The following is a 20,978-nucleotide window of genomic DNA, read 5'->3' on the forward strand; positions in this document are numbered from 1 at the left end:
TGGTTGTTCTCAAGCCCAATCCTCTTTTATTCAACTCTTACCCTGTCCACAGCCTTGGGGAGAGTACAGTTGCTTCCCCACTCTGGGCTTACAGGCTAGATGGGAGATAGACATTATCATACATAAACCTATTACAGGAACATACACCATCGGGGTAGAAAAATCAACAGTACCGGTTTACAGTGGAATTGCCAGAGATGAGGGAGGTGTCCGAGGCGATGGGAGATCCACACTCTACCCTGAAGCTCCTCGTGGCCATGGTTATTCCTCCTCGTCTGTGTCCAGAGGAACAGCCGGCAATCGGTCGGTCGTGACCTAGTCCGTTTTTTGGGCACCTTCCCTAGTCTCCGCTTCCCTTGGAAATACGAACGATGGTTGATCAAGAAGGATGGCCCAGATGACAAGCACAATTTTAGGGTGGACTGGGTTGGACTCTCTATCCTGGCTCCTCTGAGCCCAAGTCAAGACAAGTTCTTTTGAGGAATGTCTAGTTCATTCCAGGTGGGTCTCAATAGTCATGTTTGCTCTCTGGACCCCCTCTGGCTATGTGGGGTGAGACAGATGTTTCTCTACTGGTTCTGAGCGGGGCACATCTGCAGTGGTGGATCCTGTGCCCACAATACACTCGGATTAGTTACAGACCTGGCAGTCCATCATCCTGTATGCTGCTAACTGCCCATTGCGACATTAAATTCTAGCAGCGAAAACAGGTACCTGTTATTTCTAGTACTTCTTCCTAGGGTCTAGGGGACCATAGCAGGTTAGGATTCGTGAACGCCCAAGTCTTTTAACCCCAAGAGCATTAAAGTGGCAGTTTGCTGGGGGGAAATGGGATGGAGAGGTGACAGATTCATCACACACCACCTCCTGGAGAAGATGTCATCTGAGAAGATCCTTCAAGATGGAAGGCAACGGTCTGCCGCAAGAGAAGTTTGGGGAAGAGTTTGAGGATCTAAGGAAAAAAGATAAGCAGGAGGATAGTGATAGCCTAAGAGTGTGGAACTGACAGAGAAGCCCCATGAGTAGCTTACCTCAAGAGTTGAGCGGGTGGGCTGGGTTGTAAGGGGAGAAGAGTCAGGCTAGGTTGGGAATATCTGTGCTACCATCTGAGGCCCAAGGAAGTGGGAAGAGCATGAGAAGAGGATCCAAACTGGGGGCCACCCACAGGTAAGAGGAGGGAGGTAGAGCAAGTGTCAAAGCAAAAGCAAAACAAAAGAGGCCAGAGGAAGAAAACCAGGAGGGGGATGTGTTGGGGAAATTGCCAATAAGTAGTGTCCACAGCTGAACAAAGTGGTCCACGATGTCAGAAGCAGCTGACAGGCCGAAAAAGACAGGACAGAACAGCATCCTGACAGATTTAGGGAGGAGGAGCATAAGAGTCTAGTGGCAAGAGCGGGGACCTGTGCATAAGGAGGATTTGGGTTCTAATCCCCACTCATCCACTAATTTCATCAGCCACTTGTCTGCTGTGTGACCTTGGACAAGTCACTTCACTTCTCAGTCTCAGTTACCTCAGCTATAAAATGGGCATTGAGTCCCATGTAGGACAGGGACTGGGTCCAATCTGATTAGCTTCTATCTACCTCTGTGCTTAGAACAGTGCTTGACCCAGAATAAGCACTTAGTCAAAACCATTATTATTATTTTTTTTAAATTCTACTATGGAAGTGAAGGAGGACAAGGATAAGGATGAGGAGGAAATCTGCAGTCTCAAACAAGTGGAGCTCGATTTTAGAGGGATTGAGGAGGTGGTTGAAAAGGAACAAGAGGCAGCTGGTATAAACATCCCATTCTAGAGTTAGGGACAAGAATGGTAGGAAGGAGTCAAAGTGAGCAGCGGAATTAAGGGGTACAGGGCAGGTTCTTTTTTTTTTTTTTTTTGCGAAAGACTTGCTGAGGTGTGGGCATGTGTGAAAAGCAGTGAGAAAGGAATTGATTCAGCAGTGCGACTGGTTTCAGATGGTCATCGGGAAGGCAAGAAAAGGGGATGCGAGTGTTCAGGCAGTGAGAAGCAAGAGAAAACAGAGGCCAGGTTTGAGGGGACTGATTTTGAAATCAGACAGATGAGAGAGAGCTGGCAAGCATGAGGACTATTTAGGGACAGGGCAAATCCAGTGGCTTCAGTGTCACTAGAATCTTTGGTAGTAGTAATACCATAGTAGTAGTAATAGTAGCAACAGAACCACACAGGATTAAGCACTGCCAGTTGCCTCCATGACAAGGAGGGAGTTGGGGGAGAAAGTTGCTCTTGCTCTTCCTCTGACACTAGTTAAAAGTCTAGAACAGAGGATGAAGGAAAAAGTCATGGAAGTCAATGAGGGAAGGAAATTATTTGGGCTGAACACAAAGTTAAATTCATTCTCACCAGCTTTGAAATGGATCAAAGGGGCCTAGTGCCAGGATTCCCCCTAACAGGGCTCCCTGGTCTCTTAGTGCTCCCCAAAGTTGAGAAGTAAATGGGAGGAGACACAAAAAACATACTCTCCAAAATAGAGACATTGCTCCGCCCCTTACCCTCTCCCCCAGCCCCTCAAATATCAACCTATTGTTCAAAAGACATAAGAGGACAGTCACAGACACCCTGGATTCTCCACTCTTCCCTACCCCTGCCATTTGAGTCCCACTCTTCCAGAATGAGAGAGAGAGAGCTGGACTCAAAGGGCAAGAGGTCTCTAGTGCAATAGCGGACTAAACGGGGGAGTGGCAAGGCCTGCGGTACCCAGAACCAAATCTTTCTATGCTCCTTACAAAGTCTCAATTTGAGGCTACAGGACCTCAGAGAAGAATGGAGCCAGACAGACACACACACACACACACACACATTCCATGTCAGTCACCCCTAGCAGATATGCCAAATTCCTTCTTGAGAGTTAGAGATGTGCAAGGCAGTTCCAAAGAGAGGACTGTTCACTAATATTATGCTCTAACCCTACTCTTCACACTAAACCCCTCTTTGCCCAAGAAACCACTTCTCTGCCCACCCCTTCCCTCCCTCTCCCTCCCCCCCCCCAAAAAAAATCTGGCCTACAGGACTTGTATTCTTGAACTCAGAAATAGCTAGCATATTTGTACACTGACCAGCACTCAGTTTCTACTACAGTGCCTGCATTTTGCGCTCCCCAGCCTGTATGCTTCCCTCTCAAGAAAATGTACCTACTGCACGGCAGTGTGTCTCTTATCACTTACATCCATTTTGTACTAAAATCCCCACAGTTCAATTTCTCAGGATGACAGGATGAGGTAGACAGTGACAATACCTGCCTTACTCCTGACAAAACACTCCTTACCCAGCTTCTCTAGAAGTCCTTGTCAGACACATGAAAGTCCCTTCTTCGGGGCCTGCAGACTGCAGGGTAATTTGGAATGCAAGACGACAGGCACGGGAAGTTTGACCTGTCTAGAATTAAGGACCCCAAGTCTTCAGTTCCACCATCAAGACAAACAGAGCCGGCACCCTACACAGACCTACAGACCCAATTTCCAGAACCAGCTTCTTTGAGGAAGAGGATGCCACTGTTGACACTTTTCTATCCCCTCGACCCATCACATTTTCACACCCACACAACCACATAACCCTTTCTCTTTGAGGTAGCAGCACAGACCATGATTCCACCTCAATACCAGAGCAAATTTGAGAACTGGACTGTCTAAACTGCAGAGAGATGATCATCAAGGCCAGGGAAACGTATTGGGCAGTCTCTGTTCATTCATTCAATAGTATTTATTGAGCGCTTACTATGTGCAGAGCACTGTACTAAGCGCTTGGAATGTACAAATTGGTAACAAATAGAGACAGTCCCTGCCCTCTGATGGGCTTACAGTCTAATCGAGGCAGACAGACAAAAACAATAGCAATAAATAGAGTCAAGGGGATGAACATCTCATTAAGACAATAGCAAATAAATAGAATCAAGGTGATGTACGTCTCATTAACAAAATAAATAGGTTAATGAAAATATACACAGTTGAGCGGATGAGTACAGTGCTGAGGGGAGGGGAAGGGAGAGGGGGAGGAGCAGAGGGAAAGGGGGGAAGAGAGGGCTTAGCTGAGGAGAAGTGAAGGGGGGTGTAGAGGGGGAGCAGGGGGAGCAGAGAGAAAAGGGGAGCTCAGTCTGGGAAGGCCTCTTGGAGCCAAAAGTAGGGTTTTGAAGAGGGGAAGAGAATTAGTTTGGCAGAGGTGAGGAGGGAGGGCATTCCAGGACCGCAGGAGGATGTGGCCCAGGGGTCGATGGCGGGAGAGGCGAGAACGGGGGACGCTGAGGAGGTGGGCGACAGAGGAGCGGAGCGTGCGGGGTGGGGAGTAGATAGAGAGAAGGGAGGAGAGGTTGAGGGAGTACTACCTAGTCAGGGAGTCTCTCCTCAGTCATCCCATCCCCAACCTGTGCACTGCCAAGCTTAGAGGCTGTGGGACTGCCTGCCAGGTCTCAGAGATCTTTGGACATACTACTGGGGACGACTCACTGCTGAGGCCTCCTCTGCAAACATGATATTGGATGCCAGAACGTCGGCCTGATGATGGGGGGGGGAATAATTCGAGCTGCTCCACTGGTCCTGGCCGGTATATACTGAAACCTTAGAAGGGGAAACCTGGGTTAGTGATACTGAAGGTTTGGGATTCTCACCATGCCTTCTGTCCACAGCTGAGGACCACATCTAAATCACCGGGCACTAATTCCTTCCAGAGAATCAGTGGTCTCCAAGCTGGAGAGAGACGGGTAAGTTCAGATGACTTTTTTTGACAAGCATTCAAGTCTCCCTCCCAAAGACTCCAACACCATCAGATGTGAGGTCTCCAGAAAGAGACCATCTTTCACACAAGCTGACTGCAGAACTGTACCTCACTAATCCTTAGCCACCCCCTCCGAATTTGTTAATCCAGAAGGAGCTTATACTCCAGGGACTGGAGGTCCCAACCAAACTGGACTATTTTCATTTGTGATGCCTGCCTTCTGTGCTCCCTGTCCACACCTGTGACAACTCAATCACAGAAGTCTGCTTTTCAAAGAGGGACAAAACAGACACAGTGATAGTCTTCCTGCCTGACTCCAGACACTGGACTCCCAGAAACTACCACTGGCAGGCCCAGAGAGGTCCCTTACCCAGGGCTTGAGGGTGAGCAGGTTGACCCCACCGACAGGACTGTGGGTGCAGCAAGGTTTGCCTCATCTACAGAATTAAGGGACCCGCATCTTCTCAGTCCCTCAGGCAAGTCAGACAGAGTCACTTCCCTCCACAGATCCCAGACTCAGTTTCCAGAATCAGACTCTATTCCAAGAATGGTAGCCTCCTCCTAACTGTTCTTCCTCAAAAGCTAACCCCATTTTACACACACACACACACACTCACACACACACACACAGACAAAAACAAAAATACCTTCCCTTGGTAATGATCACATGGTCCACACAGTTCAATCTGGTGGGGCAAGTCTGGTAATTGACTTGTCTGTGCCCACACTACAAGGGGTTGATCCTCAAAGCCAGGGCTTGCATTTAACAGCATCTGTTTGGAGAGAAATAATTGGTCAGATTCCTTTCTTGATTATACTGCCCCAAACAGAGCACTGCAGGACTTCTTTTGTGTCTGATCCAGCAAGACATCAACTCGGTAGGGGTATGGGCAAAAATTTGGGACTCACCACCAAAACCTCCTCCAGGTGCCTGGCGGAGGAGCCTGGAGCATCGCCCTGAGGGAAGTCAGTTGTTACTGTAGTTTCTCTGCTGGTCCTGGCTGAAACCCATATGGTGTTGAGAAAACTGGTCCTGGAAAAGACTGGTCCAGGATTCGTAAGCCTGAGAAGTCGGGTTCCCCCATCTGCCCTCTGAGGTCCTCATCTGTTACCCAACATAGTCTCCCGTAGCAAAGGTTCTCACAGCTGTAGATGGAGTAGAAAATTGCAGACAACTTGATTTTGTATTTGCTTTTTTTTTCCGGGGGGGGGGGGGAGGGGGTGACCGGAGGACAACTAACACTGTTTTCCCTCTACCCCGCCACCCACCCCCCTGAAAAAGTCACCACCCCAGCTAAGTTGACTTCAACATTCTGCCCTATTGATTCTTAGTGCGCTCCCCCACCCCAGAGCCCCAGCTCTGTTACTCCAGGAGGGGCTGCTTCCCCAGGAACTGGAAGTCCGGCACAACTGCACAAGTCACCTTTTAGTACCAAGTTTCGCTGCTCTTCTCCCAATCCACACCCCTGTTGCCTTGGACTCAGACAGGAGTCCCTCAAGGTTCTGCTTCTCAGGCATCAGTGGAGTGGATAACTGATGCTACCCTGTCGTGCCCCTGACACTAGATCTCCAGAAGCCATCATTGTCAGAGGCAGAGGGGTCCCTCTTCCAAATTCTGAGGATGTGCAGGGGATGTGAATCTGAGTACAAAACTGGTGACATAGGAAGAGATGACCCATCCTATGGAATTAAGGGCCCTGAGTCTTCTCAGTCCCACAGTCACATCCAGAGCCAGTTCTCCGCACAGAACCTCAGTTGCCAGAATCAGCTTCTGTACCAAGACTGGCAACCCCTGCTTCACTATGCCATCCCAAAAGCTAACCCCATCAGACACATATATACACTTTCCTTTGTGGGGTCAACGTGACCCTTTGCTCAATGGTGGGGCAAATCTGAGAATTGATTGTACCCACACTGCAAGGGGATGGTCCTCAAGGCCAGGATGATGTGTCGCACAGCCACACTGTTTAGAAAGTAATACCCAGTCAGATTCTCCCTCAAGTCATCCTACCCCGAGCTGTGCACTGAAAGGGGTTGGTGCTGTGAGATTCTTGTCTGCCTTAAACTGATGGGACACAGACCTGATGGAGCTGGGGGAGCCGGAGACGAGGGAGACATCGGAGCCGAGGGAGGTGATGAGGACGGAGCCGCAGACGTCCGAGCCGCCCGAGGCAAAGGAGATGCTGACCGTGGCGATGTCAGACATCTGATACATCTGCCACGAGATGTGAATTAACCCACATACACCCTCAGTTAATAACTCACACTGCTCTGAAATAACCCCCATTGGCCTGTGATAACCCACAGCCTACCGAACCCTAAGTTTCGCACACCAGACAAGCTCACTATCATTTCATTTAAGCATATGACAAACTAAAACTTATTTCACACAGATATCACACTGATGGCACTGGGTGTGAGCGGGAGTAGAGTGTGTGAACGTGAGACAAAGCAGCATTGTTTAGTGGTTAGAGCACTGGCCTGACAGTCCCAAGGACCTGGCTTTCAAGCCTGGTCCTGCCATTTGTTGACTGTACTACCTTAACTTGACCGTGCCCCAGTTGCTTCAACTGTAAAATGGAGATTCAAATTGAGAGCCCCATGTTGGACAGGGACCCTCTCCAACCTGATTTGCTTGTATCTACCCCCACGCTTAATACAGTGCCTGACACATAGTAAGTATTTAAATGCCAATATCATTATCATTGTGAGTTTCACAGATCATTGAATCACAGGACTTTGGAGCAACCTATTCTGCAACCCTGGGTTGAATGGCACTTTCAGAAGCGCCTTTCAGCTCTCAGTTTACATAAACTCTTGACACCAACAGGATCCTGAATCCCACATGAGTCTCTGATGCTTTCAAGTCAGGAAACTACTGGCACTAACAAGGCAAATTCCATCAACCACTGTCATACTTCTAGGCCCCACTCATTTGGTTTCAGCATGGATTCCCTACAGTGCGCCTCCTCCACGAGTGATGGGACACACAGATACACACACTCGGAAAAACTGATATTGCCATTCCTGATGCTGGGTCCCTTTTCTCTCAGGCTCCGCCACTCCCTACTCCCCTCACCCCCAACAGCACCAAAGGGCTCCTTTCTCTGGGGGCCAGAGTTCTGTGAGGGGCGATCCTGAAGACTGGACCATGGACTCTGGTAGGTGTGACCCGTCTATAGATTTAAGGGCCACGGGTCTTCTCCAACCCATAGTCCAGGCAGCAGAATCTATTCCCGAGACAGAACCCCAGCTTCCAGATCTAGGGCTGGCCTTGGGGCTGAGACAGCAGAGCCCCTCCCCCCACCCCCTTCTGGCACCTTCTCCCACTTCTAAGTCAACCCCACAATGCACAAACATACCCGACACAAGCCCATCACTTGCTGGAGGCAGCAGATAGCCCCTGCCAGTATAACATTTTGCCTCAAGGAAATCGCACTGTTGGGCTGGGGGCAAGGGATGGTTCTTAGCTCAGTTTCTGGAGAGGCCTGGGGATGGTTCCTAGCCTCTGGAGAGTCCTGAGGAGCCCTCCAGTCAGTATCCATGTTGCACCATGAAGACCCTCACGGCCGTAGAGACCCCAAGCTGTCTGTGTCCTGTGCAAACTCCCAGCAGGTCATCAGTTGTGACTTAGTCGATTCTTTGAGCATCATCCCTCTCTTCTCCCCTGTGAACTAATGGGGGTGGGAGTGGGAAGTGTGGGGCAAAGGACAGAATTTTTTGCCTAAAACAAAGCCCAGAGTGGGTTTGTCTGGAAACAGTGGGGAAAGAAGTGATATGGCAAAGATGGTCTGATTGAAGAAGGTAATCCGGGAAGGGGAGACAAGTGGATTCCAATCTTCGGGCAGTGTGAAGGAAGGGAAGTCAGAAGCAAAGTTTGAGGAAACTGATTTTGAAATAGGGCAGATGTGAGATAGCTGGAAAGGATGAGAATGGAGAGGAAAGGCCTGAGGGAGATTTGGGGACAGGGCAAATCCAGTGGCTCCAGGGTCACTAGAATCTTTGGTAGTAGTGACAGTATTAAATACATCCTAAGTGCAGAGTGCAGTACTAAGCGCTGACAGGTGACTTGATGACAAGGAGGAAGTGGGGAGCACTGGGGGGGTTTAAGGCAGGAGTTAATGTCTAGAACAGATGGTGAAGGCAATAGGCATGGGGGTCAGTGAGGGAGGGGAAACATTGCTGCTGAGCAGGAGATGGAGCCAAATTAAGTTTCTTCTCACCAGCCATGAAATGGCTGAAGGAGTCCTAGTGCCTAGATTCCCCACAAAAGCCCTCCGTGGCATGAGCGGTCTGATGGGGCTCAAGGTCAGGGCAAGGTGTTGAGCAGCCTCTGTTTGCAGAGTAATAGCCTGACACGTTGTCCCTCATGTCATCCTACTTGTGCATACTGCAGGATGTTAGTGCCACAGGACTCCAGGCACAGACCTGGGAGAGGAGGGGGGAAGGAGGTGGAAAGAGCATGTTCACGACCTGACAAGCAGCAGCATGGTCTAGTGGACAGAACACAGGACTGGGCATAAGAAGGACCTGAGTTTCAAGCCTCGCCCTGCCACTTGTCTGCTGTTTTACCTTGGACAAGTCACTTCACTTGTCTGTACCCCAGTTACCTCACATGTAAAATGGGGATTAAGACTGACAGCCTCATGTGTCCAGCCTCATTTGCCTCCATCCACCCTCGTGCTTATTACAGTGCTTGGCACAGAGAAAGCACTTAAAAAATGTCACTATTATTGTTATCATCATTATGAGTTTCACCAAATCCTGAAACATAGGGCTTTAGAACAACTTTTTCTGTCTTCTTGGGTCAATTGGAGGGTTTAGAAGCTCCTTCCAGTTCTCATTTGACCTACTCTGGACACCAAAAGAACTCTGAACCCCACATCAGTCTCCCTCAAACCATCGCTCCCAGGCTTTTAGGTGAGGAAACTAGTTACACTAACAATGCAGTTAACATGAGCAACTGCTGCTCTTCCAGCAGCCCCACACTGTTTTGGTCTCAGCCTAGATTCCCTATAATGCTCTTCTCCACAAATCATGGGCCCCACACAGATACACCAAACCTAACAGGGCAGATTGACCCATTCCTGATGCCGGGTCCCCTTTCTCCCCAAACCCTTCCCACCATCGGCATCAAAGGGCTCCTTTCTCAGGAGGCCAGAGTTTGGTGTGGGGTGATGCGGAAGACTGGACTGTGGACTCACTTAGGTTGGCTCCTTCTACAGACTGAAGGGCATCGGCCCTTCTCCGGCCCACAGTCCAGTCGGCAGAATCTACTCCCGGTACAGAGCCCCGGCCCTGGATCCGGGGCTGGCCTTGGTGCTGAGAGAGAGGAAGCCCTCCCTAGCACCTGACTCGTCACCCTTTCTTCATTCCTCCCTCTGATCCCCACTTATAACACTGTCTTTCTTCCCCTCTAGACCATAAGCTTTCTGTAGCAGAGAATGAGTCTGTTGTGATATTGTACTCTCCCAAGCCCTTGGTACAATGCTCTGCACACACAGTCAGGGCTCAATAAAAACGATTTAATGAATGAACAGCACCCTCACATCCTAAAGTCAACTGCATGATGCACGCACATAGCCCACACCAACCCATCACTTCTAGAGGAGCCCACAGACAACCCCTGGCAATATAATATTTAGCCTCAAGGGAACGGCACTTTTGGACCGGGGGCAAGGTCTTATTCTTAGCTCAGTCTCTGGAGAGGGCTGGAGAGACATCCAGTTGGTATCCAAACTGCACAGTTAATATCCGGAGAACCCAAGAGGTCCATCGTGACCTAATCCATTCTTTGGGCACTCTTTCCCTCATCGCCCCTGTGAACACAAGCGATGGTTTGTCAGAAAGGACGACTCAACCTGAATGGTTTTAGGGTGCACTAGGTAGCGGTTTCTACCGCGGCCACTCAGAGCCAACCAAGTCCAGACAAGTCCTTGGAGGGAGCTTCCTGTTTGTTCCAGATAGGACTCAGCACTCACCTTAGCTCTCTGAGCCTCCCGTGAAGACATGGAAAAGAAAATGCCCATCCGAGGGGTGAGACTGATGTTTCTCTACTGGTCCTGATCTGTGCACATCTGGTATAGTGGCTCCTACCCCTAAAATATATTTCGATTAGTTAAAGCACTTTCAGTCCATCCCGTACGTAGCAAACAGTAGCTATTAAGTACAATCCAAGGAGACATGGTCCCTGCCCTTCAGGAAAGAACAGTCTAACAGGGGAAACAGGCACCTGTCATTCTAGAACTGCTTCCTACTGGCAATTTCAATGTTTAAGTGCCTAGCAGGTAAGGATTAATGAATGCCCAAGTCTTTAAGCAATGAGAGCATTTGAGTGGCAGTTTGGAGGGGGGGAACAGGATAGAGAAATGAAAGATTAATCATGCACAGCCTCCTGGAGAAGTTGTCATCTCAGAAGATCCTCAAAGAGGGAAGGCAATGGTCTACCACATGAGAAGGTTGGGGAGGAGTAGGAGGGTCAAAGGAAGAGTAAGCAAGAGAATAGTGAGAGATGAGAGCGAGAGTGAGAGAGAGAGAGAGAGAGAGAGAGAGAGAGAGAGAGAGAGGAGAGAGAGACTTATTGAGAGAGGCATGATGAGTAGCTCACCTCCACAGTGAAGTGTGGGGGCTGAGTAGCAGGGGAAGAAGAGAAAGGCTAGGTAGTGGGTTTCTGTGAGACTATCTGTGGGCTAAAGGAGTGCGGAGAATAGGAGAATAGAAGAGAATCCAACCTTGGGGGGCACCCACAGGAGGTTTCAGAGGAAGAGCAAGCAAATAAGACCACAGGGGGCAAGCCAAAAGAGGTCTCAGATGGGGAAACAGAGAGTACATAGTCCACGGGGTCAGACACGGCTGCGAGGAAAAACATGACAGAGGAGGAGGATGAGGAGTCTTAGGTAGTAGTGATAGTATTGATTCAATACTCCCTAAATGCAGAGCACGTTATTAAGCACTGGCAATTGCCTCAGTGACAAGAAGGAAGTTGGGGGCACTGAGGGTTTAAGGCAGGAGTTAATAGTCTAGAACAGATGGTGAAGGCAATAGGCATGGGAGTCACTGAAGGAGAGGAATAATTGTTGCCGAGCAGTGAACAGGCAAAGAGTCAAACTCCTTCTCACAGGCTATGAGCTTGTCGAGGCAGTCCTAGTGACTAGATTCCCCCCCAAGAGCACTCTGCCGCAGTGAGTGGCCTGATGGTGCTCCTGCAAGTTGAAAATAAAATGGGTGCTGATGCAAACAAAGCAGCTTCTCCAAAATAAAGTGATCCCACTGTCCTCCACCACCCTCAAGTCAACCTACTGTTCAACAGACCTGTTCACCACAGATGCTGTTGCTTCTCCAATGTTCCCTACCTGCCAATGGATCTCCACACTCCCAGGCTGGGAGAGGCCTGGACTTATACAGAGCAAGAAGTTTCCAGTGCAATGGCAGACTAAAAAAAGGGGAGTGGCAAGACCTGCAGTACCCGCGACCAAACTTTTCATACTCCCTACAAAGACTCAGATTGGAGGCTACAAGATTCCAGAAAAGAATGAGGTGGATGGACGGATCGACGGACACACGCGCACTCGGTCAGTCTGGACACTGATCGCCCACTCCCCTGGGAGCAACACATATCAGATAAAGGTCCCTTCTCTAGGAAATAGAGATGTGCAAGGAAGATTCAATCAAGTATGGTTCACTACTATACTGGACCCTAGGCTTTACACTGGACCCCCGTGTTCCCCAGAGACCCCCGCCCCTCCAACTATCTGGCCTATCCAACTATCTATCCGATTCCAGCAGTACCCAGCACATTTGTATATGGGATAGAAAAATCAGTTTCTAGTACGGTGCCTGCATTTTCAGTTCCCCAGCCTATATACTCGATGGTCAACGCAACTTGTCCACTGTGCCTCACTGTGACACTTACCACTAATATCCATTTCCAAAAATCCCCACCACTCAATTTCTCAGCAGATGATGAGAAAGACAGTGACCAGCCCTGCCTTACTCCTGACAAAGCACCACCTACCTGGCTTCCCCAGAATCCCATGTCAGACACAGAAGAGTCCCTTTTTTGGGCATCTGAGGATGTGCAGGGTGTTTGGGAAGGCAGGATTTTGACTCCTCTATAGAATTAAGGGGCCCAGGTCTTCAGTCTCACAGTCAAGCCAAGCAGAACCAGCACCTTCCACAGAGCCCCAGACCCATTTTCCCAAATCAGCTTCTGTCAACAATGGCATCCTCTTCCTCATGGTTCTGACTTCCCACCCAGTTAATGCCTCCTCCCCGCATCCATCATTCATTCAATTGTATTTGAGCGCTTACTGTGTGCAGAGCACTGTACTAAGCGCTTGGAATGTACAATTCGGCAGTGGATAGAGACAATCCCTGCCCAACAATGGGCTCACAGTCTAAGCGGGGAAGACAGGCAACAAAACAAGACAAGTTGTCAGGCATCAGTGTCTGCCCGCCACCTAAAACTCAATATGTCCAAGACTGAGCTCCTTATCTTCCCTCCCAAACCCCATCCTCTCCCTGACTTCCCCATCACTGTGGACGGCACTACCATCCTTCCCATCTCACAGGCCCACAACCTTGCTGTCATCCTTTACTCTGCTCTCTCATTCACCCCACACATCCAATCTGTCACCAAAACCTGCCTGTCTCACCTTCACACCATTGCCAAGATCCACCCTTTCCTCTCCATCCAAATTGCTACCTTGCTGGTACAAGCTCTTGTCACAATCCTGACTGGATTATTGCATCGGCCTCCTCTCTGATCTCCTATTTTCCTGTCTCTCTCCATTCCAGTCTATTCTTCATTCCACTGCCTGGATTATCTTTCTACAGAAATGCTGTGGGCATGTCACTCCCCTCCTCAAAAACCTCCAGTGGTTGCCTATCAACCTTCACATGCAACAAAAACTCCTCACTCTTGGCTTCAAAGCTCTCCATCATCTGGCCCCCTCCTACCTCACCTCCCTTCTCTCCTTCAGCCCGCTCCATACACTCCACTCCTCTGTCGCTAACCTCCTCACTGTGCCTTGTCCTCGCCTGTCCCGCCGTCGACCCCCATCTACCACTGACATGTAACGCCCTCCATCCTCACATCTGCCAAACTAAGTCTCTTCCCCTCTTCAAAGCCCTACTGAGAGCTCACCCCCTCCAGGAGGCCTTCCCAGACTGAGCCTTCCCTTTCCCTCTGCCCCTCCTCCCCTCCCCATTCCCCTAGTCCCTCCTTCTGCTCTTCCCCCTTCCCCTCCCCACAGCACTTGTGCATATTTGCACATATAATTACTCTATTTTATTAATGATGTATTTATATCTATGATTCTATTTATCTTGATGGTATTGTTGCCTGACTACTTGTTTTGTATTCTGTTTCCCCCGTTTAGACGGGGAGCCCATTGTTGGGCAGGAATTGTCTCTATCTGTTGCCGAATTGTACATTCCAAGTACTTAGTACAGTGCTCTGCACAAAGTAAGTGCTCAGTAAATACAAGTGAATGAATACCATCAAGATAAATGGAATCGTAGACATATACACATAATTAATAAAATAGAGTAATAAATAATATATACAAATATGCACAAGTGCTGTGGGGAGGGGACGAGGGAAGAGCAGAAGGCTGGAGAAGGGGGAATGGGGAGGGGAGGAGGGGCAGAGGGAAAAGGAGGGCTCAGTCTGGGAAGGCCTCCTGGAGGAGGTGAGCACTCAGTAGGGCTTCGAAGAGGGGAAGAGGGTTAGTTTGGCGGATGTGAGGAGGGAGGACATACCAGGTCAGTGGTAGGACCGTGGACCAGAGGTTGGCGGTGGGACAGATGAGAACTAGGCACCGTGAGGAGGTTAGCGGCAGAGGAATGGAGTGTACGGGGTGGGCTATAGATGAGAAGCAGCGTGGCTCAGTGGAAAGAGCACGGGCTTTGGAGTCAGGGCTCATGAGTTCGAATCCCAGCTCTGCCACTTGTCGGCTGTGTGACTGTGGGCAAGTCACTTAACTTCTCTGTGCCTCAGTTCCCTCATCTGTAAAATGGGGATTAAGATTGTGAGCCCCACGTGGGACAACCTGATTCCCCTATGTCTACCCCAGCGCTTAGAACAGTGCTCGGCACATAGTAAGCGCTTAACAAATACCAACATTATTATTATTATTAAGGTGAGAAAGGGAGGTGAGGTGGAGGGGGCCAGGTGATAGAAAGTTTGGAAGCCAAGAGTGAGGAGTTTTTGTTTCATGCGAAGGCATTCACACACATACACCCACCACCCCCGCCCCCCCCAACCTCCCTGCAATACCTTTCCTTTGAGGTAGCAGCACTTTCCCATGGCTCCATCTCAATGGCTGGACAAGTCTGAAAACTGACCAGACTGCCCAAACTATGGAGGGATGATCCTCAAGGTCAGGGAAGTGCACACTGTTCTGCCTTTGTACAGCAATTAATAGCTAGTCAGAGTCTCTCCTCTGTCATCCAACCCCAACCTATGCACTGTCAGACCTTGAGGCTGAGGGACATCCTGCTGCATCTCAGAGCTGTCTAGACAAGGAACTAGGAAGAGACTCACTGTTGAGGCCTCCTCTGGCAATACGGGATCCTGGAGCATCTGTCCGAAGGAGGTGGGGTACTACTGAAGCTCTGCCACTGGTCCTTGCCAATGCACATCTGAAACCTTGATGGGGATGCCTGGCTTAGTGATCCTGAAGACACACGTTTCACAGAGTGCCCTCTATCTAAAGCTGAAGCCCGCATTTAAAATTGCCAGATGCTCATGTCTCCAAGAGGATCAGTGGTCTCGAAGCTGAGGAGAAAAGGGTAGGATTTCAGACTTTCTTTTCCTTTAAACGAAGCATTATGATTTCCCTCCTCCAAATGGCCTTACCACCAGGAGATGTGTTAATCGGTCACAAGTCAGTTTAAGAGAAAACTCTGCCCTACTAATACTTAACCACCCCCTCCAAATCTGTTAATTCAAGAGGTGCTTGTAGTTCCAGGACTGGAGGTTCAATCCAAACTGAACTGAAAAAGTTCAGTTTTGGGTACAATGCTGGCACTCCAAGCACCCTGTCCACACCTTTGACAAGTCAATCTCACTACTCTGCTTTTCAGGGAGGAATGGAGTAGATACACTGAGCGTCTTCCTATCTGACTCTGGACACTAAACCCCCAGACGCCTCCGCTGCCAGGCCAAGACGGATCCCTTTTCCAGGGCCTGAGATTGTGTAGTAGGTTAACCCTGAAGACATAACTGTGAGTGCAGGGAGGTTTAACCCAGGTATAGAATCGAGGGCCCTAGGTCTTCTCAGTCCCACAGTCAAGTCAGCCAGAACCAGTTTCCTGCACAGAGCCCCAGGCCCTGTTTCCAGAATCAGCCTGCATACCTAGAGTGGCAGCCTTGTCTTCACTATCCTTCCCCAAAGGTTTAGCCTCTTTATATATACACATAAAGACACACACCCACACACACAAATCCTTCCCTTTGTGGTGGCAACATGGTCCACAGTTCAATCTCTAACTGGTGGGGCAAATCTGGGGTTTGACTTGACTGTGACCACGCTGCAAGGGGTTGGCCCTCAAGGCCAGGACAACAGCATCTGTTTGGACAGAAATAGGTGGTCACATTCTACCTTTGGTCCTACTTCCCCAAGCTTTGCAACGCGAGGGTTCTCTCTGTGTCTGAGTCAGCAAGATATGGAGCCGGCAGGGGTGTGGGCAATAACTTGGGACTCACCACCAAAAACTCCTCCAGGTGTCTGGAGGAGGAAACTGGAGCATTCCCCTCACGTAAGGTGATTGTTACTGGAGCTTCTCGCACCCGTCCTGGCTGAAACCCATATGGGGTGGAGGAAACTGGCCCTGTAAGACACATGTGGATTTGTGAGCCTAAGGGGCTGGGTTCCTGCCCTCTGAGGTCCTCGCCTGTTACCCAACACCTCAGCCTCCAGGAACATCATTTCTCACAGCTAGAGACAGAGGGGTAAGGAGTGGCAGACAACCTAGTTTTTTGGGTTGATTTTTTTGGGGGGGGGGGTGATTTTGGGGGGTAGGGTGGGGGAGGGCGGTGGTCACAAATACTGACCACCACAGCTTAAGCTGAGAGAGCATGGGCTTGGGATGAAGAGGACATGAGTTCTATTCCCAGCCCTGCCACTTGTCTGCTGGGTGACCTTGGTCAAGCCACAACTTCTCTGTGCCTCAGTTACCTCATCTGTAAAATGGGGATTAAGACTGTGAGCCCAATGTGGGACAAACTGATTACTTCTTATCTACCCCAGCACAAAGAACAGTGCTTGGAACATAGTAAGTACTTAAATACCATAATTATCATTATTACTACAATACTTTACCCTATTAGTACTTAGCAGCCCCCTCCTCAGAACCCCAACAGGGACTCGATCTCCAGGCACTGGAGATTCAGGACAACTGGACAAGTCAATTTCTAACAGAAAACCTCCTGCTCCACTCCTCCCCACCACACCACTGTTGACTCCCTCAAGTCATCCTACCCTGAGCTGGGCACTGCTGAGGTTGGGGATTTGGGACTCCTTTCTGGGTTTCAGCCAACAGTAGAAACTCGTGCCGCCTTTCTTTCCCCCCCAACACACATTCCCCACCATCTTCGAGGCATGCGACTCACTGCAAAGACACCCTCTGGGCCCAGGGCAGAACCTGGATCTGATGGAAGCAAAGCGTCACTGAAACTTCTCCTCTAGTTCTGAGTGAAACCCACCTGGAATTGTGGAACCTGGCCTTAAGACACACAGGGATTAGTGATTCCGAGTGGATGGGGTTCCCCCATCCTGCCCTCTGAGGTCCATTTCTGGAGTCAAACCCTTCAGTCTCCAGCAGATTCAGTCTGTTACACAGTTGGAGAGACGGCTAGGAGATTGCAGACAACCGAGGTTTTATAGTGGTTTTGTTTGGATTTTTTGGCAGATACAATCTTCCCACTCCCCCACCAGACCTGGAACCTATCATCAGGAAAAATTAGGTATATAGACATACCACAGCAAAGCTAACTGCAGGACTCTGCCCTATTTATACTTAGCGGCCCACTCTCAGAAACTCAACTTAGTTACTCCGAAAGGAATTTGTTTTCCAGACACTGGAGGTCCAACAAAATTGTTTAAATCAACGTCTAGTACCAAGCCTCACTGCTCTGGTCCTCCCAAATCACACCCCTTTCTTATTCTTGGACACGAGTCCACAAGGCTCTGCTTCTCAGAGATGAATGCAACTGATACATCAATGCCACCCTGACACCACCTCTGGAAGCCATGACTGCCCGACAAAGAAAGATGTCTTCTTCAGGGACTGAGGATGTGCAGGGTGACCCTGCATACAGAACTGTCGACAGAGAGATTCTATAGACCCGTCTATAGAATTAAGGGACCCGGATGTTCTCAGTTCCATAGTCATGTCCAACAGAACCAGTTCCCTGCACAGAGCCTCCAGAACCAGCCTTTGTACCAGGAGTGGCAGCTCCCTACCTCACTATTCTATCTCCAAAGCTAACCAGTCTCTCAGTCTCTATCTCTCTCTCTCTGACCTGCAGGTATACACACACACACACACACACACAAACAAACCTTCCCTTTGAGGTGGCAATATAGCCTACAACTTCAGTTCTCCAGGGTGCAATAAACCTGAGAATTGATTTGCCTGGATCCACACTGGAGAGGTTGGTCCTCAAGGCCGGGTGAATTTGCAGAATAATAGCCTAACAGATTCTCCCTCGACTCATCCTACCCCAAGCAGTGCACTGCAGTGGGTTGGTGATGTGGGACTCTTGTCTGCATCCAAGCTGACAGGACACAGCTCTGATGCGGGAGGCAAGGGGGAGGAGACGTGTGACTCACCACCAGAGGCTTCTCTGGCTATTGGACAGTAAAGACTGGAGCATGAGTCTCATAGAAGTGACTTGTCACTGGAGCCTCTTCACCGGTCCTGGCTGAAATCCATCTGGAGTTGTGGAACCTGGCCTTAAGACACATGTAGATGACAGAACCTAAGAGTCCCTGTTCCCCTATCCTGCTCTTTAATGTCTCTCTGGCTAAGCCCTTTAGTGTCCAGCCAACTCAATTGTCTCAAAGCTGAAGAACGAGGAGTAGGAAATTGCAGACAACTCTTTTTTTTTTTTTGGCAAACACTTCCTCCTACCCCCCCCCACCTCACCTGTCAGTCAACTGTATTTATTGAGCTATTACTGTTTGCAGAACACTGTTCTAAGTGTTGGGGAGAGTACAAGAGACATACTGCCTGCCTACAATGAGCTTACGGTCTAGAGGAGTGGACAGACATTAATAGAAACAAATTACAGATATGTATTAAGTGTTGCGGGAATGAGGGGTGGTGGTGATGAATGAAGGGGGCAAATCAGAGTGACCCAGAAGAGAGTGGGAGAAGAGGAAAGGACGACTTACTGTGGGAAGGCCTCTGGAAGGAGATGTGCCTTCAATAAGGCAGATAGAGTAATGGTCAGTATGAGAAAGGAGGGACTTCCAGACCAGAGACGGGATCCCGGTGAGAGGTCAGCAGCAAAGTAGATGACATCAAGATACAGTGAGAACGTTAGCATTAGAGCCAAGTGTGTGGGCTGGGTTGGAGTAGGAGAGTAGCTAGGTGAGGTAGGAGGGAGCAAGGTAAATGAGTGCTTTAAATAATAATAATAATAATAATAATAATGGTACTAAGGGCTTACTATGTGCCAGGCACTGTTGTAAGCACTGGGGTAGATGCAAGTAAATTGGGTTGGACACAACCCCGGAACCATATAGGTCACAAGGTCTTAATGCTCATTTTACAGATGAGAGAACTGAGGCACAGAGAAGTTAAGTGACTAGCTTAAGGTCACATAGCAGACAAGTGGCAGAGCTGGAAAAAGCCAATGCTAAGAGTTTCCTTTTGATACAGAGGCAAGTGGGCAGTCCCTGGAAAGGGGAAACATGACCTGACTGCTTTTGGAGAAAAAGCAACAGAGTGAAGTATCAAGTTGAGTGGGAAGAGACAGGAGGCAGGGAGGTTAGCAAGGAGGTTGATACAATAATCAAGGAGGGATAGAATAAATCATGGGATTAACATGGTAGTTTGATAAAGGAAAGGGAAGATTTTAGCCATGTTATCAGGATATAGTGATGGACCGAATGGGAAAGATGAGTGGGGGACAATGCAAAGGTTATGAGTTTGTGAGACAGAAAGGATAGTGGTGCCATCTACAGTGATGGAAAAGTCAGGGGGAGGACAGGTTTGGGTGCTAAGGGAAAAAGTTCTGTTTCAGACCTGTTAAATTTTAGGTGACATGAAGACATCCAAGTAGGCAGGAAGAAATGTGAGAGTGTCCAGAGAGAGAGAGAGAGAGTTCAAGGACCAAGAACCTCTAGTCATTGCCCATCCACCTGCACATCAAACGGCAACTCCTTACCATCAGTTTTCAAGGACAGTCACCTTGTCCCCTCCTGCCTCCCTATCGTATTACATCCCAGCCTACACACTTTGCTCCTCTACTGCCAACCTTCTCACTCTACTTCAACTTCGTCTATCTTGCCGCTGACCTCTTGCCCACCTCTGGACTCAAACACCTTCAGTCTTTATATCCTACACGAAATGACTCCCCCCAGCCTCCAAAGCCTTACTGGAGACACGTGTCCTTCAAGACACCTGGCCTAAGCCCTCTTTTCCTTTTGTTCCACTCCCTTCGGTGGGCCTCTCCCCTTCCCCCCTCCCAGCACTAATGGATATAGGAGATAATTTATTTATATTAACGTTTGTCTCCTCTATATTCTAAGCTCCCTGGGAGCAGGGAATGGGACTCTTCGTACAGTGCTGTGCAGACCTTAAGCGCTCAATACAGTTGATTGGTTGGAAGACACCTGGATTAGTGACCATAGAAGCCCAGGTCTCGCCACCCTGGCCTCTGTCAGTGGACGAAAACCTCATCTGTCAGACACTTGGTCTCCAGAAGAAACATCTGTCTGACAGAAAGGGAGAGAGAGTGGGTTGCAAAAAAAGTTAGTTTTGCAAATTAGAGTGTCCCCCCCCCCAAAACATGGATGGTCAAGAAGAGGTGAGGTTTACAGGCCCAGCTCAGCACAGCTACATTATGCATCTCTAACCCCCACCTTCAGATCCAACTCTGTTAGTCCAGAAGGAGTTCATTCTCCAGGGAAGAGAGACCTAGCACCTACTGCACACTAGACAGAATTCAGCCTTATACTATTAACAACAACTGTGGTATTTGTTAAGCGCTTCCTATGTGCCCAGCACTGTTCTA

General features: G+C 49.3%; 1 long non-coding RNA gene across 4 annotated transcripts in view; it reads right to left on the reverse strand.

Annotated features, from left to right (window-relative positions):
- LOC114811102 overlaps positions 1-20,978 on the reverse strand; it is a 31,591-nt gene continuing 10,613 nt past the window's right edge. The window contains exons 4-12 of one of the 4 annotated variants that reach the window (XR_003758803.2): positions 16,440-16,564; positions 15,276-15,509; positions 10,711-10,827; positions 6,811-6,944; positions 6,643-6,692; positions 5,639-5,762; positions 5,377-5,502; positions 4,623-4,701; positions 1-355 (exon numbers count right to left, since the gene is read on the reverse strand). This is a non-coding gene — a long non-coding RNA (uncharacterized LOC114811102). Of the gene's footprint in view, positions 356-4,622; positions 4,702-5,376; positions 5,503-5,638; positions 5,876-6,642; positions 6,693-6,810; positions 6,945-10,710; positions 10,828-15,275; positions 15,510-16,439; positions 16,565-20,978 lie in introns of all 4 variants that reach the window. The other 3 variants (XR_003758801.2, XR_003758802.2, XR_003758804.2) reach the window with 3 other exon arrangements.

This window comes from Ornithorhynchus anatinus, chromosome 4 (assembly GCF_004115215.2).
Source record: "Ornithorhynchus anatinus isolate Pmale09 chromosome 4, mOrnAna1.pri.v4, whole genome shotgun sequence".
NCBI lineage: Eukaryota > Metazoa > Chordata > Mammalia > Monotremata > Ornithorhynchidae > Ornithorhynchus > Ornithorhynchus anatinus.